Below are 15,764 nucleotides of genomic sequence, written 5' to 3'. Positions count from 1 at the left end.
ATTCAGGTGGCTCTGTTTTTGCTGGACAGGTTTTTGCTGGCGAAAAATGTCCGCCCAATACGCTCTATGCACGAATGCTGCTGACGTATTTCCGGTAGAATCTCAGCCAGCGTCTTCCGCATTGCGCGTTCTATAGCGAAGTGTACTAGCGGCAAAACTTTCATAAAATTCATTTTCTCAGAAACGGAGACAACGATTTTAGAAACCGATTCACTAGTCGGATTTCGCATGATATGAGAGAATACTCACCCTCAAAGATATCGATGTAGCTCGAAATATATAATTTAAAGCCCTTCTCTTTCTTACTCTTAGGTGTGACAGCTAACTGCCTCACAATATTGTTAACATCATTCACGTTAACCGCTGGAAGGTCTTGTAAACAGCGAGTGTAATTTTCCATTATCTCCACCGAATGCAAAAATGGCTTTCGACGCAGCACCGGATGTAACTGGGACAAAACGCGGAAGCAATCATGCATAGAGCCTATAGAGAAAAGTTTCGCACAGCAAGAAAAAAACATTTGAGGGAACATTGGTCTTAATGCCGACAAAGTTTAAATCCCGTCTGGCTAGGGTGCTTCCCATAATATTTACGCATTAAGGCAGTAGGTGGAGAGCAGGCGGTCTTTTATGGCTTTTACGCTTTCGACCACATGAGCGTTTACACTATGAAAGCAATCCGGTCGAAATGCGTTTTCAACTACCTATGGAAGTGAACAAAAGTGGACAAGCTCAAAATGTTTTAGACCCTGTGTACACCTGTATTTAGCATCGTTCACTTGTGATCCGATCGACCAAAATGCATCTTCATACCAGGTGTAAACAGGGCCCTATACAGTATAAAAACAGATCAACACAGGACAAAATAAAGAAACCCAAAACAACATTTGATGACCATGAAACCTGTAATGTAACTGCATTACAGAATGTGCATGACGACATTGGTTAAGGTTATGAAAAAAAAGTTTTTTTTTTTTACAATTTAAAAATAATAGTATTTCTAGAATAACATTTTACAAATGTATGAACTGTTTCAAAGATTGATTGCCAGGGGTTATTTCTATCAAATATAATTTTCAAGTTTATTTAGGGCTGATGTGATGAGTTTTAGCTCTTAAAAAGCCATAGGACTCATTTTCACACAAAAAAAATGTAAATGGTTGGTTCACATTTTTTCCACAGCTACAACCAAAGCAGTGAATTTGCCACTTTGTTTAGCTCTAAAAAGCTCTATATTTGTGATTTAAGCCTGAAAATGTTTTCCAGAGATGGGTCCATCTCGCTGATCCATCCTAAAGCCAATGAGGCACAGGAATGGCTGGCACAGTGCTGGTGCAGAAACAAATAGCACAGCTACTCTGGTTGCGTCTCTCAGCAAGATATCATTTAACAGGCCAAGATCTACCTCTCCTCTGAGGCTATGATCTAGGCTTTTGGGTTGCTCTGTTTTTAAGCCAACAAGCCTCATAACAAAATAGCAGGACTAGTGAAATGGCATCTGTTAGTATGGCACATGCAACCTTTTGAGCCGGGCTCCATTAACATACAGCCTGTGCGTCAGAAGAAATTAATCTGCCAATGACCTCTGATACCAAAAGAACAGGGCTGAGGCTGAGCCCCGCAGGGGTGGAGGATAATGCCTTTTTTGGCAGATCACAAAACTGCGCTTTTGCAGCGAGGGGTGATAATGATGACTGTTAGATATTGGCACTTTTAATCTGACCTAAAGACTGCGTGGCTCTACGTCAGATTAAAAAGTGCTAATGGGCTCTATGATTATGACCTTTTGCTTTCTGTATAGTCCCACAAAGTATGTATTAAATATGAAAAAAGTCAAAAATCCACATGAGCTGTTTGATTAAAAATAATACAGTAAAAGTAAATAGGCCATAAGAGGCCATATGCTATCGTGATGTAACTATGTAACCATGTATTGTAGGCAAAAACCAAAGCTCTGTGGAAAAAAGGAGCTTTTATAAAAAAAAGTAATGTAAATTAAAAAATAAATAAAAAAAAACATGGAAATATAATAAAAAATACCACTGTTCAATAAAACAATTACAATTATTAGCTGTAAAATAACAAATACATAAATAAATAAATAACCTAAATGTAGCCCTTATAGCTCCTCAAGCAATCAGTGCCTAAAAAAATCTAATCTGATGGGCCCGTAACATGGTTGCTCTTTTAACACATTTGCACATTTCTTTTAATCGTCTTGCAAGGTGGTTAAGCATAAACGTTCAGCTGTAGTGAACAAGAATTTGTCATTGCCATGGCCCTATAGCCATGTATGTATGTGCTACATTTTTAAGTGTATTGCATGTACAATGGAAACACTGGAATTCAGCTTGTAAGGAAAAGTATGGTTTTAAAGCAGGGCTGCCAACGCAATTGACACCCTTCTCATACTCATTCTCGCTCAAAGATAATTGCGACTTTTTATCTTACAATTCTAACTTAAAAAGTCTTGTGAGACAATCACAATCGCAAGTTTGCATCTCACAATTCAGGCTTTTTTTCTCGTAATTGTGTTTACATCCCACAATTCTCACTTTATATCTAATAATTCTGAGAAAAGTCAGAATTGCAGGAGAGTCAGCTCACAATTCTGACTTTTTCTTACAATTGCGAGTTTATATCTCACAATTGACTCTTTTTCTCACAATTGCACGTATATATCATGCAATTCTGACTTTATAACTCGCAATTGAATCGAGATCGGGATTGAATTGCAAGCTTATGAATCGAATTGTGAAATTCAATGCAGTTTACAGCTAAACAGTGGCAGTAAAACACCCAAAAAATATATTTTCACACAAATCATGATTACAGGGGCATATTACTGATTAATAAAGACTTAATTTTGCACGGTTCCTTGCACAATACTATGTTATGATCTCAAAGCACTTCCACCAGTGCATGATTTGCAATCTAATACATATACAGTACCCCATATACATATACAGAAGCAAGCTAAAATGGCATGATTGCTTTAGCCAAAGCATTTTTATCTAAGTGTCGCAAAACGTGCAACAAGCAATTTAATATCCTTTTTCAGAAATGTCGCCACAGGCACATATTTCCAATGAGCCTGGGTTGAAAGAAGAGTCATAAAATAAATATTACAAATTTCTTGTAAAATAAGAACCAAACAACAAGACCATTCATTACGAGGGAGGTTCCGCTCGTCTTTTAAAACAAATCCCCTGTCCGCCTTTTAAAAGGAAGGTTAGCAATCCAATGTGCCGTTTAATGGAAGCACTTGTTATTGCCCTCACACTAATTAAAAAAAAAAATTCAAGTGTTAACCATCAGCTAACAAGATGAGTCACCACACATTTCAGGGCATGAATGAATAAAACAAAAGTTAAGAAAGACTTTGGTAGTTGAGATAAAACAAAGTGATGATTTGTGAATAATAAAATGTTTTGACTGACGCCAAGTGCTCCAGCTGCTGCTTGCACTGGCTCCAAACTGAATTAAGACAAGACAACTCTGCCTGAAGCCAACCAGCACTGGATATGAAGACCCTTCAGTACTGTTGAGCGAAAAGTAATGAGATTATCACACCGTTCTATCATTAAAGTCGAGTTTATCTCACCTCACGGCTATGGAAAATCCCATTAAGGTCTACCTTTCGCTGCCACAACTATGGTGTGGTACCAGAGGAATGTGAAGGTGTAAAAAGCTAGGAAGTATCTAAACTGTTGTCGTACTTGTGGTCAAGAATAAAGGAGGTGGGATGCTGTGTGATTAGACATTTCTATAAGAAATACTGGTAGATTTACCAACTGCAAAGTAAAATTCCAGAAGGTTGAGGCAGGGGTGTCCAATCCTGCTCCTGGAGGGCCACTGCCTTGCAGAGTTTGGCTTCAAACCCAATCAAACACACCTAAACTAATCAAGAGCTAATCAAGAGCTGTGTCCAAAATCTCCCCCATACCCTTTTTGAGGGGACAGCAATTTGTAGTTGTATCCGAAACCATAGTCGACTCTATCGAGTGCACTCATTCCATCCCATATTGCATCGCAATGAGTGTACAACAGATACACTCAACGGCTAGAGAATACCCAAAATGCACTGTGACGGTCACGATGAAAGAATTCCTGTGTCTCACCAGAAGATGGCGCGTGAATCATCCATCCATCCATCCATTTCCAAACCGCTGGTCCAATGTGGCTACAGCAAAATATCATACGGCTATAAATTCCTTTTCAATTGATTATAAAATTGTTTAATTAAGGTTTACACATGCTAGTTTCCATGACAGAGTTCAAGATAAATGTTTTCATCACTGCTGGAGCTGCCAGTTTGTAAAGTTTCAAATGATTATTAAACAGCAAGCACAAACTATGCAAAAGCGACAGCCCCTCCGGCGTACTCAGGCAAGTTGAGGCAAGTTGCAGCTACACTCTGCAGGACATTGACCCTCCAGGAGCGAGTTTGGACACCCCTGGGTTAAGGCTTAAGGTTACTACATAACTGGTAAGACTCCACAGATATGTTGTACTCCAAATGTGGTGACAGTGAGCTATGCTTCATTTGTATTCACAAATACCTTAACCAAACAAAGATAACCTCAATTTTTGGCGCAAGATATTATCCTCCAGATAGAAAAGGATCCAAACCCATGCAACTTCCAGGATGTAACACCTCTTTTTAACCTCTCTTTCTAACAACCAATAGAAAAAAGGGTCAAAAAACCACAGCCAGACAGCACCATACAAGATGATGGTAACACTTTACAATAAGGTTCATTAGTAAACATTAGTTAACTACCTAGAATGAACAATACTTCTTCAGCATTTATTAATCTTAGTTAATATTATATATATATATGCTTTCAAATGAAAATTAGCCCATGATTTACTCACTCTCAAGCCATCTTAGGTGTATATGACTTTCTTCTTTCAGATGAATACAATCAGAGTTATATAAAAAAAATATCCTGGCTCTTCCAAGTTTTATAATGGCAGTGGATTGCAACCAACAGATTGAAGCTCAAAAATGTGCATCCATCCATCGTAAACGAACTCCACACGGCTCCTGTGGGTTAATAAAGGCCTTCTGAAGCAAAGCGATGAGTTTGTGTAAGAAAAACTTTCATATTTAAAACTTTATAAAGTAAAATAACTAGCTTCCGGCCAAACGAACATACAGATTCTCCTTAAGTGTAAAGCGCAACTGATGCGAGTAATGCGACGTACTGCTGATATTTACGCTATACGCCATGACGCACTACGCTACTTCTGACGTCATAAATTTCGAAAGTTTCGCATTTGGGGCAAGTATACTGCGTATGGCCGTTTGGCCAGAAGCTAGAATTTGACTTTGTTACGTGTTAAATATGAATATTTTTCTTACGCAAACTCATCGCTTTGCTTCAGAAGGCCTTTATTAACCCCCTAGAGCCGTGTGGAGTTTGCTAATGATGGATGGATGCACGTTTTTGAGCTTCAATATGTTGGTTGCAATCCACTGCCATTATAAAACTTGGAAGAGCCAGGATATTTTTAATATAACTCCGATTGTATTCGTCTGAAAGAAGACAGTCATATACACCTAGGATGGCTTGAGGGTGAGTAGATCATGGGCTAATTTTCATTTGAAAGTGAACTAATCCTTTAATGGGACTGATACCTGCTTTATGTTCAAGAGAAAAATGCATTTCATAAGGAAGGAATTACAATCTCATGCGTCATTACTTCACTAAACATGCAGCGAAGTATGCTAGGCTTGAGGGAGATGAGACGTTCAACTATGTCAAGCTATGTCTGTGCATAATAACTGCACTTAGTTAAACTTCATGGTAGTAAAAACAATAGTATTTATTGTATGGATGACATATAATGTTAGGGGGCTAATGGTCCCCTTGAAGTTTGAGTATGAGACTCCTATAGAATAGTGGCCTATATAGAACACAGTTAGAGAAACACAATGTCCTGCCTGTACAAATGCATTCCTTCTTAATGTAAATAAAACGTCCCGCAACCCTGTATTTGAGCTTTTTAAAGTTTCCCTTTAAAGGAAGTATAGCTCAACATACTTGACAGTAGTTCTTCACACCATGAGTAACACATTCCACAAATATATCTCCTCAGTTAATATTACCAAACAAAGACAAGAGTCACATAATCATATAAAATGCAAAGCTATCTCAGAGCACAGCACAATAAAAACCCAATCAATAACCCAGACAGTTACAGTAAAAGCAAGTGCACAAATATGTTGTGCAAAGTACTTTAAATGAACTGTACATTTGTATATGACAAAATATACAGATAATTCAAAAATGACCCACAAAATAAAACTGGAAAAAGTGGTGGCTTCTACCAACAAATACACCCAAGAAAATTAAGGCCATAACCAACAGCCTCAACTGCTTGTTTTAAGATATACTTCCGCTGTGTAGAGCGCATCTGCAAAGGGTAGAGCAATGTGCCACAACTTAACATGTAAACATGGAGAGGAGAGGAGAGGAGAGGAGAGGAGAGGAGAGGAGAGGAGAGGAGAGGAGAGGAGAGGAGAGGAGAGGAGAGGAGAGGAGAGGAGAGGAGAGGAGAGGAGAGGAGAGGAGAGGAGAGGAAGAGGAAGAGAAGAGAAGAGAAGAGAAGAGAAGAGAAGAGAAGAGAAGAGAAGAGAAGAGAAGAGGAGTATACTCACAGCATCCCGTGTGTCTATGGACTAGAGAGAAGCCCTCAGTGAGGAGGACCTGCAGCCAGGCCCTTATGCTGTTCAAATGACTCATAGTGCTTCTTCCTGCTTCACTGTGGAGTCATGAGGAGGTAAACATTTCCAAATATGGAAATAAAAAACGTGAAAGATTGGGGGCAAAATTTGATTCGGCTTGCTTTTTTCGGTCTGGAATGCCACTCTTTTTCACTGGCCAGAGTCATATAGAAGCCAAGTTTGTGGTTCGTACCATTTGCAGAATAACAATGATAATTGCTGTGAGTTATTTAAGAGGGGGGCTGACACACTTACAATGGCCTACAAGAATAAGACAAACCACAGTATCTAAAAGTAGTCTCGAATGCCTACAGTGAGGACAACACAACTGAACCACAAGACCCTCAGACAGCACTATGCTGCTGACCCACACAAACACACAACTGAACTTGATACAATGCATACCACACCAAATCATATTTATTTATGTATGTGGAGTAAAATGTATCAATGAATATATTAATATTTAAATAATCACAACTTTTTTGACTATATTAAAGTCACTCTGAAACAGAAGTGGTAAAAGATCTTTTCTTCTATCCATCAGTTGCTGATTGGATATAGGTAGAACTGAATGCGAGTTTGCAGTGGATTCTGAGAAAGGAGCAGGGTTTAGCGGACCAAATGATTGGAGAAGTCCAAGATACATCACCACGTTTTGATTAAAAATTATATTACATTATTTTTTTTTTATGAAACATACATGGATGAACCAATAGATCAATAACATGCATTAAAAAAAAAAAAAAAAAAAAGTTCCCTGAAATGTCCATCTGATCTATACACAAAGCTTTGGATAACTACTTTTAAGTGCATCCATTTTTATTTTATTTTATTTTTATTGTCCCAAATGCAAAAAAAAGTAACTAAATGAAATGTTTATTTTAATTAAAAATATATAATTATTTTATTATTATTATTATTATTATGATTTTGTGGCAAAATATGAGCCTCCTTGTGAGATTACCAGATATCTCCTTTTGTGTTAGTGAAATGAGGGTGAGTAAGAGACAAACTATCCCTCGTCAGCATGGAATCACTCCTTTGTTTTATCAGCGCTCTGAGCAAAGGGATGGAATGGTTGTCCTACGCTAATTCCATGTACAGAACATATTGCAGGGACTGACCAAACATGGACACTGGGAGTGACGCTCTGGATCTAGAGCACTTAGGCAGCCTATTTCTATATTTTTTCATAAAACAAATACAAGCAAAACACCTGATTCCTGTATCACCTTTACAGAACAATCTTCTGTGCCACAATAGCTTTCTATAAGCAAGAGATCAACATTCATACAGGTCAATATTCATTGGGACTCACATATAAGCAAACTGAAGTGCATAGTGGTTCAGAATGAGTGCACAAAATATATGAGCAGTGAATGTCTAGCTTGAATGTACAACAAAGGACTGTAATAACGACAAAGAGCTTCAAGTGCTCCATCCAAATCGGCTAAGAGGTATTGCTATCCACTCAAAAGCCAAAAAACTATGAATCTATTTCACATCAAAAGCCCATTTTCCTGTGAAAAACGGTTGTTCATTTTCTGACAGAGATCATTATTAGACCTGTGAGTAAACCTGTATTCTGTGTAGTGTGATGATTATTATCATTATCAGCTTTTTGGGAGAAATACAGCATCCTGTTTTAAAAGAGCAGAGCGTTTTCTGAGAATGCTGAGTCGTTTAACATCTTCTGCTGATAAGCTGTAGCTGTGACTGTGAGTTTGGTTAATAAGGTCCAACAAGACAAGGCCAGATCTGACCCTATAAAGCAGTCAACACTTTAACAGATAACTGGCTTATGCTCAACACATACACAGGTCGCGGGGTTACTTGTGCGCAGATGTTTCCATCCATATACCGTCGCCGTGCCAAGCTTAATTTGAAAGCCACAAAAAAAACTAGGTTACATTCATAGACGAATAAACAAATCGTGAAATTAATCTCACTGATTGCCTCACGTAAAGAGCAGAGCTCCGTGATATCACAATCATAAAAGATAGCATATGTAATTAAAACATATTCAAGCCCTGAATGTCTAATCTTTTGCAGACAAGAGGATTGTTTATACAAAACAGAAGTCTTTAGAAATTCAACACAAAGCAAATGATGGTTAGTCCAGGCAGAGAAGGCTGGTATTTCGTTATTAGTGCATTTCAACAGGGTTTCACTTAGCAGAGCTAAAATAGCCCTTTAATGCCTGAAACCACAGAGGGGATTGTAGAAGTAATAATAACCCATTTACGGGGGGGTAAACAGTGTCAGAGAGAGTGACTTCAGGTGATTAAAGATGCCTAATTAACTGTGGCCCAGCACTCACTCAGAGGAGAGCTGGCCGGCACAACCCACAACTGAGCACATCACTGTGGGACTTGGATTATTTTTGCATATATTTTTGAGATGTATCCCTGTATAAAATGTGATGGGATTCCATGCTGATACAATTTAGGAATAGATACTTCAGGCAACATGTGGTCATTTGAGATTATCAGCTTTGTCCATTAGTCATGCCTGCTTGGTCAACTAACGGAAGCCTAAACTTCCGAGTGCAGATATCCTGTTTCTAAAAATACCATTTAATTGTCTTATACAAAATTACTTAAATGTAATAGTACATATATAAAATAACTTAAATGAATGAATAAATAAATAGTAAAAAATTATTCTGCTCCTTTTTAGTATACAATATTACATATAAATGTAATATTACATGTATGTAAAAATAAAGAAATAAATTACTAAAAAAATTAAAATAAACGTAAAAAAATTATTAAATAAATGTGTTATCATTCATTCTTGATGCATCTCAGAATTACTCTGCCCTCTAGATCAACCAAAGCAAGGCTTATTACTTGATGACTAATAAAACATTTTGATAATTTGCAAATGTTGCGCCCTTTCAAGGAACGTGATGTGTATACAAAAAAAAAAATCCTCCTATTGTGCTAACAAAAACAGCTTGGGGTGTCTGAGACTCCAACTACAAAGAAAAGCACACTACAAAGACAAATAAAAGAGAACCTGGCCTTAAAAAAAAAAAAAGCAAATGTATAGTTTTAAGAATGTTTAGAAAAAACGAGACCAAACTACTGATTGCAAATTAGATGTAAATTATTTTTGCATTCTGTAAGTCTGTAATATGGCCATATAAAGGTGTCATTATCTTGCTGCATCTTAAGAGCTAATCATAGCAGTTTGCATACGCTCAACCAAGTGTAGAAAAACACTTATCTAACTGTTATTAAGGATGTGAATATTTTTTAAATCAAGTCAGTGGGTTGTCAGAACAACTATAGTTGATCTAATAGTTCCGCGGACGTCCGCACACCCTCCTGATGACGAAAATAACGTCACGTGGACGGTGCGCGGATCGTCGCGGAACGCGGACGGCCGAAGAAGACTTTGGACTTTAAAAACGTCAAGCTTCATAAAAGAATGATGACTTAACCCTTGCTTATACTTTCGCCTGGCTCCACACCGCAAACCTCCGCTGACTGCGAGTGCGAGCGCACCTCCCTAAACGGACACGTGTTTATACTTGACACGCTCGCCGTTGTACTATTCTTTGAAACGACAGGGGGCGACTGCGTAATTTTCCTCTAAACCATAAGGAAGCAGCGATGAGAAGTAGTAAAGTACACACATGACGATGTTTGTTTTTTATTACATCACAAAGAATCGTGTAAAAGATTATTGTGACATTAAAACAAAATATATGGACATGAGAACAAATGTATGTAACAAAATTAAACAACAAATAAATATTATTAATGAATACTAACTATTTTCTACTTTCATGAACAGTTTTTTTATTAAACTTGGACCTTTATTTTCAATAAAAAGTCATCTATTGTAGGCTAATTTTGTACATGCAAGCAATTAATTTAAACAAGCGCAAACGGGTGCCGATAAGGTACAGACGTATACATGCTCAGCAAGAAACACCTCGAAGTTGTCCATCTACGGAAGCAGAGGCGCGCACAAAGTTACACAAAATGTTGTGCACACCGCCACGCGATGATGTCATTTTTGCCGTGTGCACCTTCACGCTTGTGTGGATGCAGCGAGTATAAACCAGGCTTCACAGGACTGGTATTTGACAAAGAAAAGGGAGGATGCGGGCAACACATTCCTATTTGGTTGTCAACGGACAGTGGACCAAAGGAAATTTGAAGGTTCTATAAAAGAGAGAGATGAAACACTTCATCAAAAATAACCAGGACAAGAGTAACAGCGTTTAATCCACATAAATCGAATAGGCCTGTGCGGCCGTGGTAATAAGCATACGATGCTCGTGTTTCTAAATGTGTGTGAACACATCTCAGCTGTCCTTCCTCTTATCGGCTCACTCCTTCCTCTTTCTACCTCTGGCTAAAACACTGCATGTCCTTTTTACGGCTGCAGGTGTCTTCTTAGCCTTGTATGCTAATGTGGCAATCTGTCTTTCTCCTTGTGAGCACTTGAAGGGAATGTGAGGAAGCTTGATTACCCAGAGTTCAGAGGGAGATCAAAGTCACAGCGCAGCTGACTTTTAGTCGAGCAGCGTTCCTTATACTGCTGTGTCAATGAGTGCAGTGAGAAATGAGCACAAGCCTGCTGTAAATCATAACCGCGCGAGCGACCGCTGCATCATCCGTCTCGCGGTCCGGAGCCGGTTCCACATCACATCCTAAAGGACAGAGTCACTGTACACTCATTCATCCACCTCTCATCCTGCATGTCTGTTTCCTGTGTACTTAAACTACACAGATCCGTCCTCACTATGCCTCTTGGAAATTGGAGTGCAACAGTAGAAAAATGGAGCAGAAGTGCAGCTGTTCTATCAAACTACTGAATTTGTCAGAGGACTGAGACACATTGGAAATTATAGCTTTGTTCAAAACTTGTTCATTGAGCAAATTACGCTTTCAGATGGAATACATTAATGTCAGACTAATTTAAACAAAGTCGAATCTGATTCAGCTGTAGGCACAAGGCCGAAGGTACTGTAATCACAGCCGTGCTGAAATCCAGGACTGGGATATTGCTTTTATACAAAACGCTAGCACACACATAACACATTATAGACTTCTATAATTCCATATTAGGCTGCATAGATTAGGCCAGCCGGAACCGGGAACACTTCCCATATATTTCGATGTACTCGTTACATCATAAGAAGAATGGCGTCTACGCTAATATTAGTCTCTCTGTTTATACAGAGGTTTACCGCAGTCCTTCGGATCCAGGCCGTATCCAGATCTGATGAAGGACCAGCGCCTGGACGCGACGACAACGCAGTCCTGAAGTGTCAACCAGACTCTCCGTTTCCTGAAGTGAGGTGGACCCCGGCCGTATCCAGATCAGATGGTGGATCTGCACCTGGACCTAACCATGACGCATCCTGAAGTGCCAGCCTCATCAGCCCGACCAATCTGACTTCTGACCTGTAATGCTGCCTGGATCATAATCATACACTGTTCGCTCGTTGGCCAGAGGAGAACTGGCCCCTGACTGAGCCTGGGTTCTCCCAAGGTTTTTTTCTCCATTCTGTCACCTGATGGAGTTTTGGTTCCTTGCCGCTGTTGCCTTGGCTTTTGGCTTGCTTAGTTGGGGACATTTAATATTCAACAATATTATTGATCTGCCTTATTATGGGTGGACGATGATGCAATTTTCTTCTAGAAACAAACTTTGTTGTATTGTTTTCATGTTATCAATGTGAAGCTGCTTTGATACAATCTGTATTGTAAAAAGCGCTATATAAATAAAGGTGACTTGACTTGACAAAAGTCAGTAACTGAAATTACAGATAAAACGTGGCTAGTTATTTCACTTATTTGTGCTCCGCAAACAAAAACATTTCCAAAAGAACAAGGGATGTGGCAAAATCTAAATTCTGGCCAATTCAAGCTGAAAATTATTTCAATGTTATGACTTAAAACTGATAAATGGCTGATTATTATTATAAATTAATAAATATTTTTTAAGAAAAAAGTTTAAAAAATGTAATTAAAGCAATATTTTTAGGCATCACAACATTATAATTTAAAGTATTACAGTTGGATAATCGTTTTGAGATTTGTGTTATTAAAGATTAAATATGAGTAAGCAACAAATGACAGCAAAGGTCATTTAAATATAAAAATAGTTGTCAATGAGCATCAAATATTGAATATTGACTTCAGGAGCTGCTCCACAAAAGTCTTCTGCACCATTCAGCTTGGGTAATGTTTTTAGTGCCCAAGAAACCTTTCTAATCATTAACGTTGAAAACAGTTGCTGAATAAAAGCATTCATTTCTTTTTAAACAAACTGACCTTTGAACGTTGTAAAACATACAGAATTGTGTATTATATGTGCGATGCCTGTGCTTTGTCCTAGCTGTGACAACGCACTTCTCGTATGGTGTGTGTCCCTCTTTACAGGCCTATTAAAAATATTAGCTATTAAAACCATCAGCACTTTTAAACATATTATTCTAAACAGGCACTGAATGTAGCTCCCAATAAATTATATTTTACAGTGGAAAGGCTGTGGGGTCTAGGACTTGATTCAATGAGTGAACTGAATTGTTCATGACATCAGGATTAATTGTTGCATAAATCCATTATATTATATGCTCACTATAATTGCTTTGTTTCTTTGTGTATTTATAACTTTCGGTTGTCACTCTTGCTCCAGACAGCACCTGATGATGGAGTCTCCATAGCAACAGAAAGAAGGCACGATATTTTGATCCTACAGTAACCTACAGTCATACGGCACAGAGTCAATATTCATAGAAAGTCTGCACTAATGGCAAACCGACAGTCAAAGGAGTGAGCATGGAAGACTAGGCTCAAAGGCAGGATTCATCTTTTAACTTTAAGCATCACTAGCCTGTCAGACATGTCCTCTTTTTTAATGCCTGCTGTTGGGGGAGATGTAGTTTGGAGTTAAAACTTTTGGGGGGAGGCTGGGGGGGTGTCAGAAATTATTCAGTTTGATGGTTGGGATGCCTTTATGTTATTGATTAGAGATTCATATCAAAGTAGAATTCTGAATGTCGTCTTTGTAAGGAAACAGATAAATATTTGAGCACTTACTGTAGCTACTTTTAAGATGAACAATGTCTATATTCTAGACATTTTGGATGACTTGAAATGGAGATATTTGCTTTTCTGACAAGAAAATGTCTTTCAGGAGAGAATAATTCCGTTCGTACTATTAGTTGCACACACAATAGCGTAGTCCATATTGGACTAAATGCTCAGATTACAGCATTGGATTCATGCTTTGCCAAAAGATAAATCATTATGAACATCAAAATCACATTTACTTTCAAAAGTAAATAGAAAAACATTCTATTTCAGCAATTAAACCCATGAATGACAGGGCTACACTGACAAAACAAACCCATATTATCAGCGTAGAGTTGGTTTGCTGAAGTCTGATGAAGATCAAGCGCAACTCACAACAAATTGCATAATCAACTTCAAATTCAAACTGCAAATTCACAAGATTGTCTAAACACTGTCAACACTGCACCATCTTAACTACCTCCATAGTGTGGTTTAAGGAGCGGTTTAAAAGCAACAGGCTCAAATCACCCAGACTGATATTCAAACCATCAAGTGTATTTCTGTTTCAACCTGCACCCAAATTACCAGAGCTTTCATGCTATGGTTTCAATAGCCTAATGTGAATATGTGAGTGTAAAAAAAACATAATAGGCCTACTGAAACTTGAGACATGGACCAAAATATAGATCTATAAACTATAAATAAATATAATTTGGGGTGTGTGTGTGTGTGTGTGTGTGTGTGTGTGTGTGTGTGTGTGTGTGTGTGTGTGTGTGTGTGTATGTATATATATTGTGTGTTTGCAGAGAATTCAAGGTAGCCTACATCTATCTCGCAGAGCTACATAATCCATCTGTCCATCAATGCAAAAGATTTTAAATCACAATATTGTCAATGTAACATTCAGGTATTCCCTCTATCAACCTGTAAACAAGTACACATAATCCGTTACAAAACTCCGGTGTAAGTTGTGCAGCATCACACTGACATTTGAATGTAACAACGCAAGCAAAGCACATGGCCATCACTAATCTTTCATATCTGTTGCTGTTGTAAGCAGAAGCCACGTCTCTGTTACAATCCTCCTGCACACGAACCCTCCAGCCTATTTACTTCCGCATTCTTCAAAAGAAACACAACAGCGCAAGAATGTTTCTGAATCACAACACGAACCCGTTTCAGAAGTTCATTTGCAACAAGTATCTACTAATCGTATTCAAAGTACGCCGACACCTTCTAAATGTTAGCTCAAACGTTACGGCTGCGATGTAAATACAAGAAACAAAGTTCGCCCCCTCCTTCTAGCAATCCCACGCCCTCCATTTCAATGGCACAGCTCGAATCTCTCACTGAAGAACATATAGCTGCTAGTTGTCAAAAAAATAGTTCGAGCTGTGAAGCTCTCGCGCATTAACAACGCTGCGCTGTCCCGGGCCTGCGATCGGCGTTTCAGCGCATGGAGCCGCCCCTCGAAAGCTTTAATAGTTATCTTACCTCTCTTTCTAGGAATCACAGACTTTCAAATCCCCACTTAAAGTGAAACTTCTTTTTCCCAAATCTAGGAGAGTAACAGGCAGTGACGTCAGAGGGCGAAATTCCAGCCGGCAGCACACACACTTACACACAGTCACAGAAATTTGCCCATGTATGGCAGTCTCAGCCATGCAGCTCTCATGCAATATCTCGTCGTCATAACGGCCGGGTGTATTTATATTATTGTGCAAACAGTGTAATAACTGTGATTATTCATCATGTGTTGTGTCACCATTTATTAAAGCCTGGATGCTGTCCTCTTTGTGTCTGCTGCAAGCACTGCATTTAAGGGATCAGTGTTACATTTTGTTACAAATAAATAAAATGAATGCTTATTTTGATTCATTCAGCCAGCTGTGGTCTGAACAGAAAGACATTCAGTGGGCCAACTTACTGTAAAAACTTCAGAACAGAATGCAAATAAAATTTGACAAAAATTTGTTAGAGTGGAAT

At 38.5% G+C, this 15,764-nt stretch overlaps 1 protein-coding gene across 2 annotated transcripts in view; it reads right to left on the bottom strand.

The window, feature by feature from the left end:
* The window catches only part of lpp (LIM domain containing preferred translocation partner in lipoma), a 198,368-nt gene extending 182,910 nt beyond the window's left edge, over positions 1–15,458 (bottom strand). Inside the window, exons 1-2 of one of the 2 annotated variants that reach the window (XM_084425935.1) lie at positions 15,273–15,428; positions 6,667–6,770 (exon numbers count right to left, since the gene is read on the bottom strand). The gene's annotated coding sequence lies outside the window, so the exon portion shown is untranslated. Of the gene's footprint in view, positions 1–6,666; positions 6,771–15,272 lie in introns of both variants that reach the window. The other variant, XM_084425934.1, reaches the window with a different exon arrangement.
* Positions 15,459–15,764: the final 306 nt, after the last annotated feature.

The sequence above is a fragment of the Rutilus rutilus genome (assembly GCF_951802725.1).
Source record: "Rutilus rutilus genome assembly, chromosome: 12".
NCBI lineage: Eukaryota > Metazoa > Chordata > Actinopteri > Cypriniformes > Leuciscidae > Rutilus > Rutilus rutilus.
The sequence above is the reverse complement of the archived record's forward strand: the minus strand, read 5'-3'. Positions and strand labels throughout refer to the sequence as shown.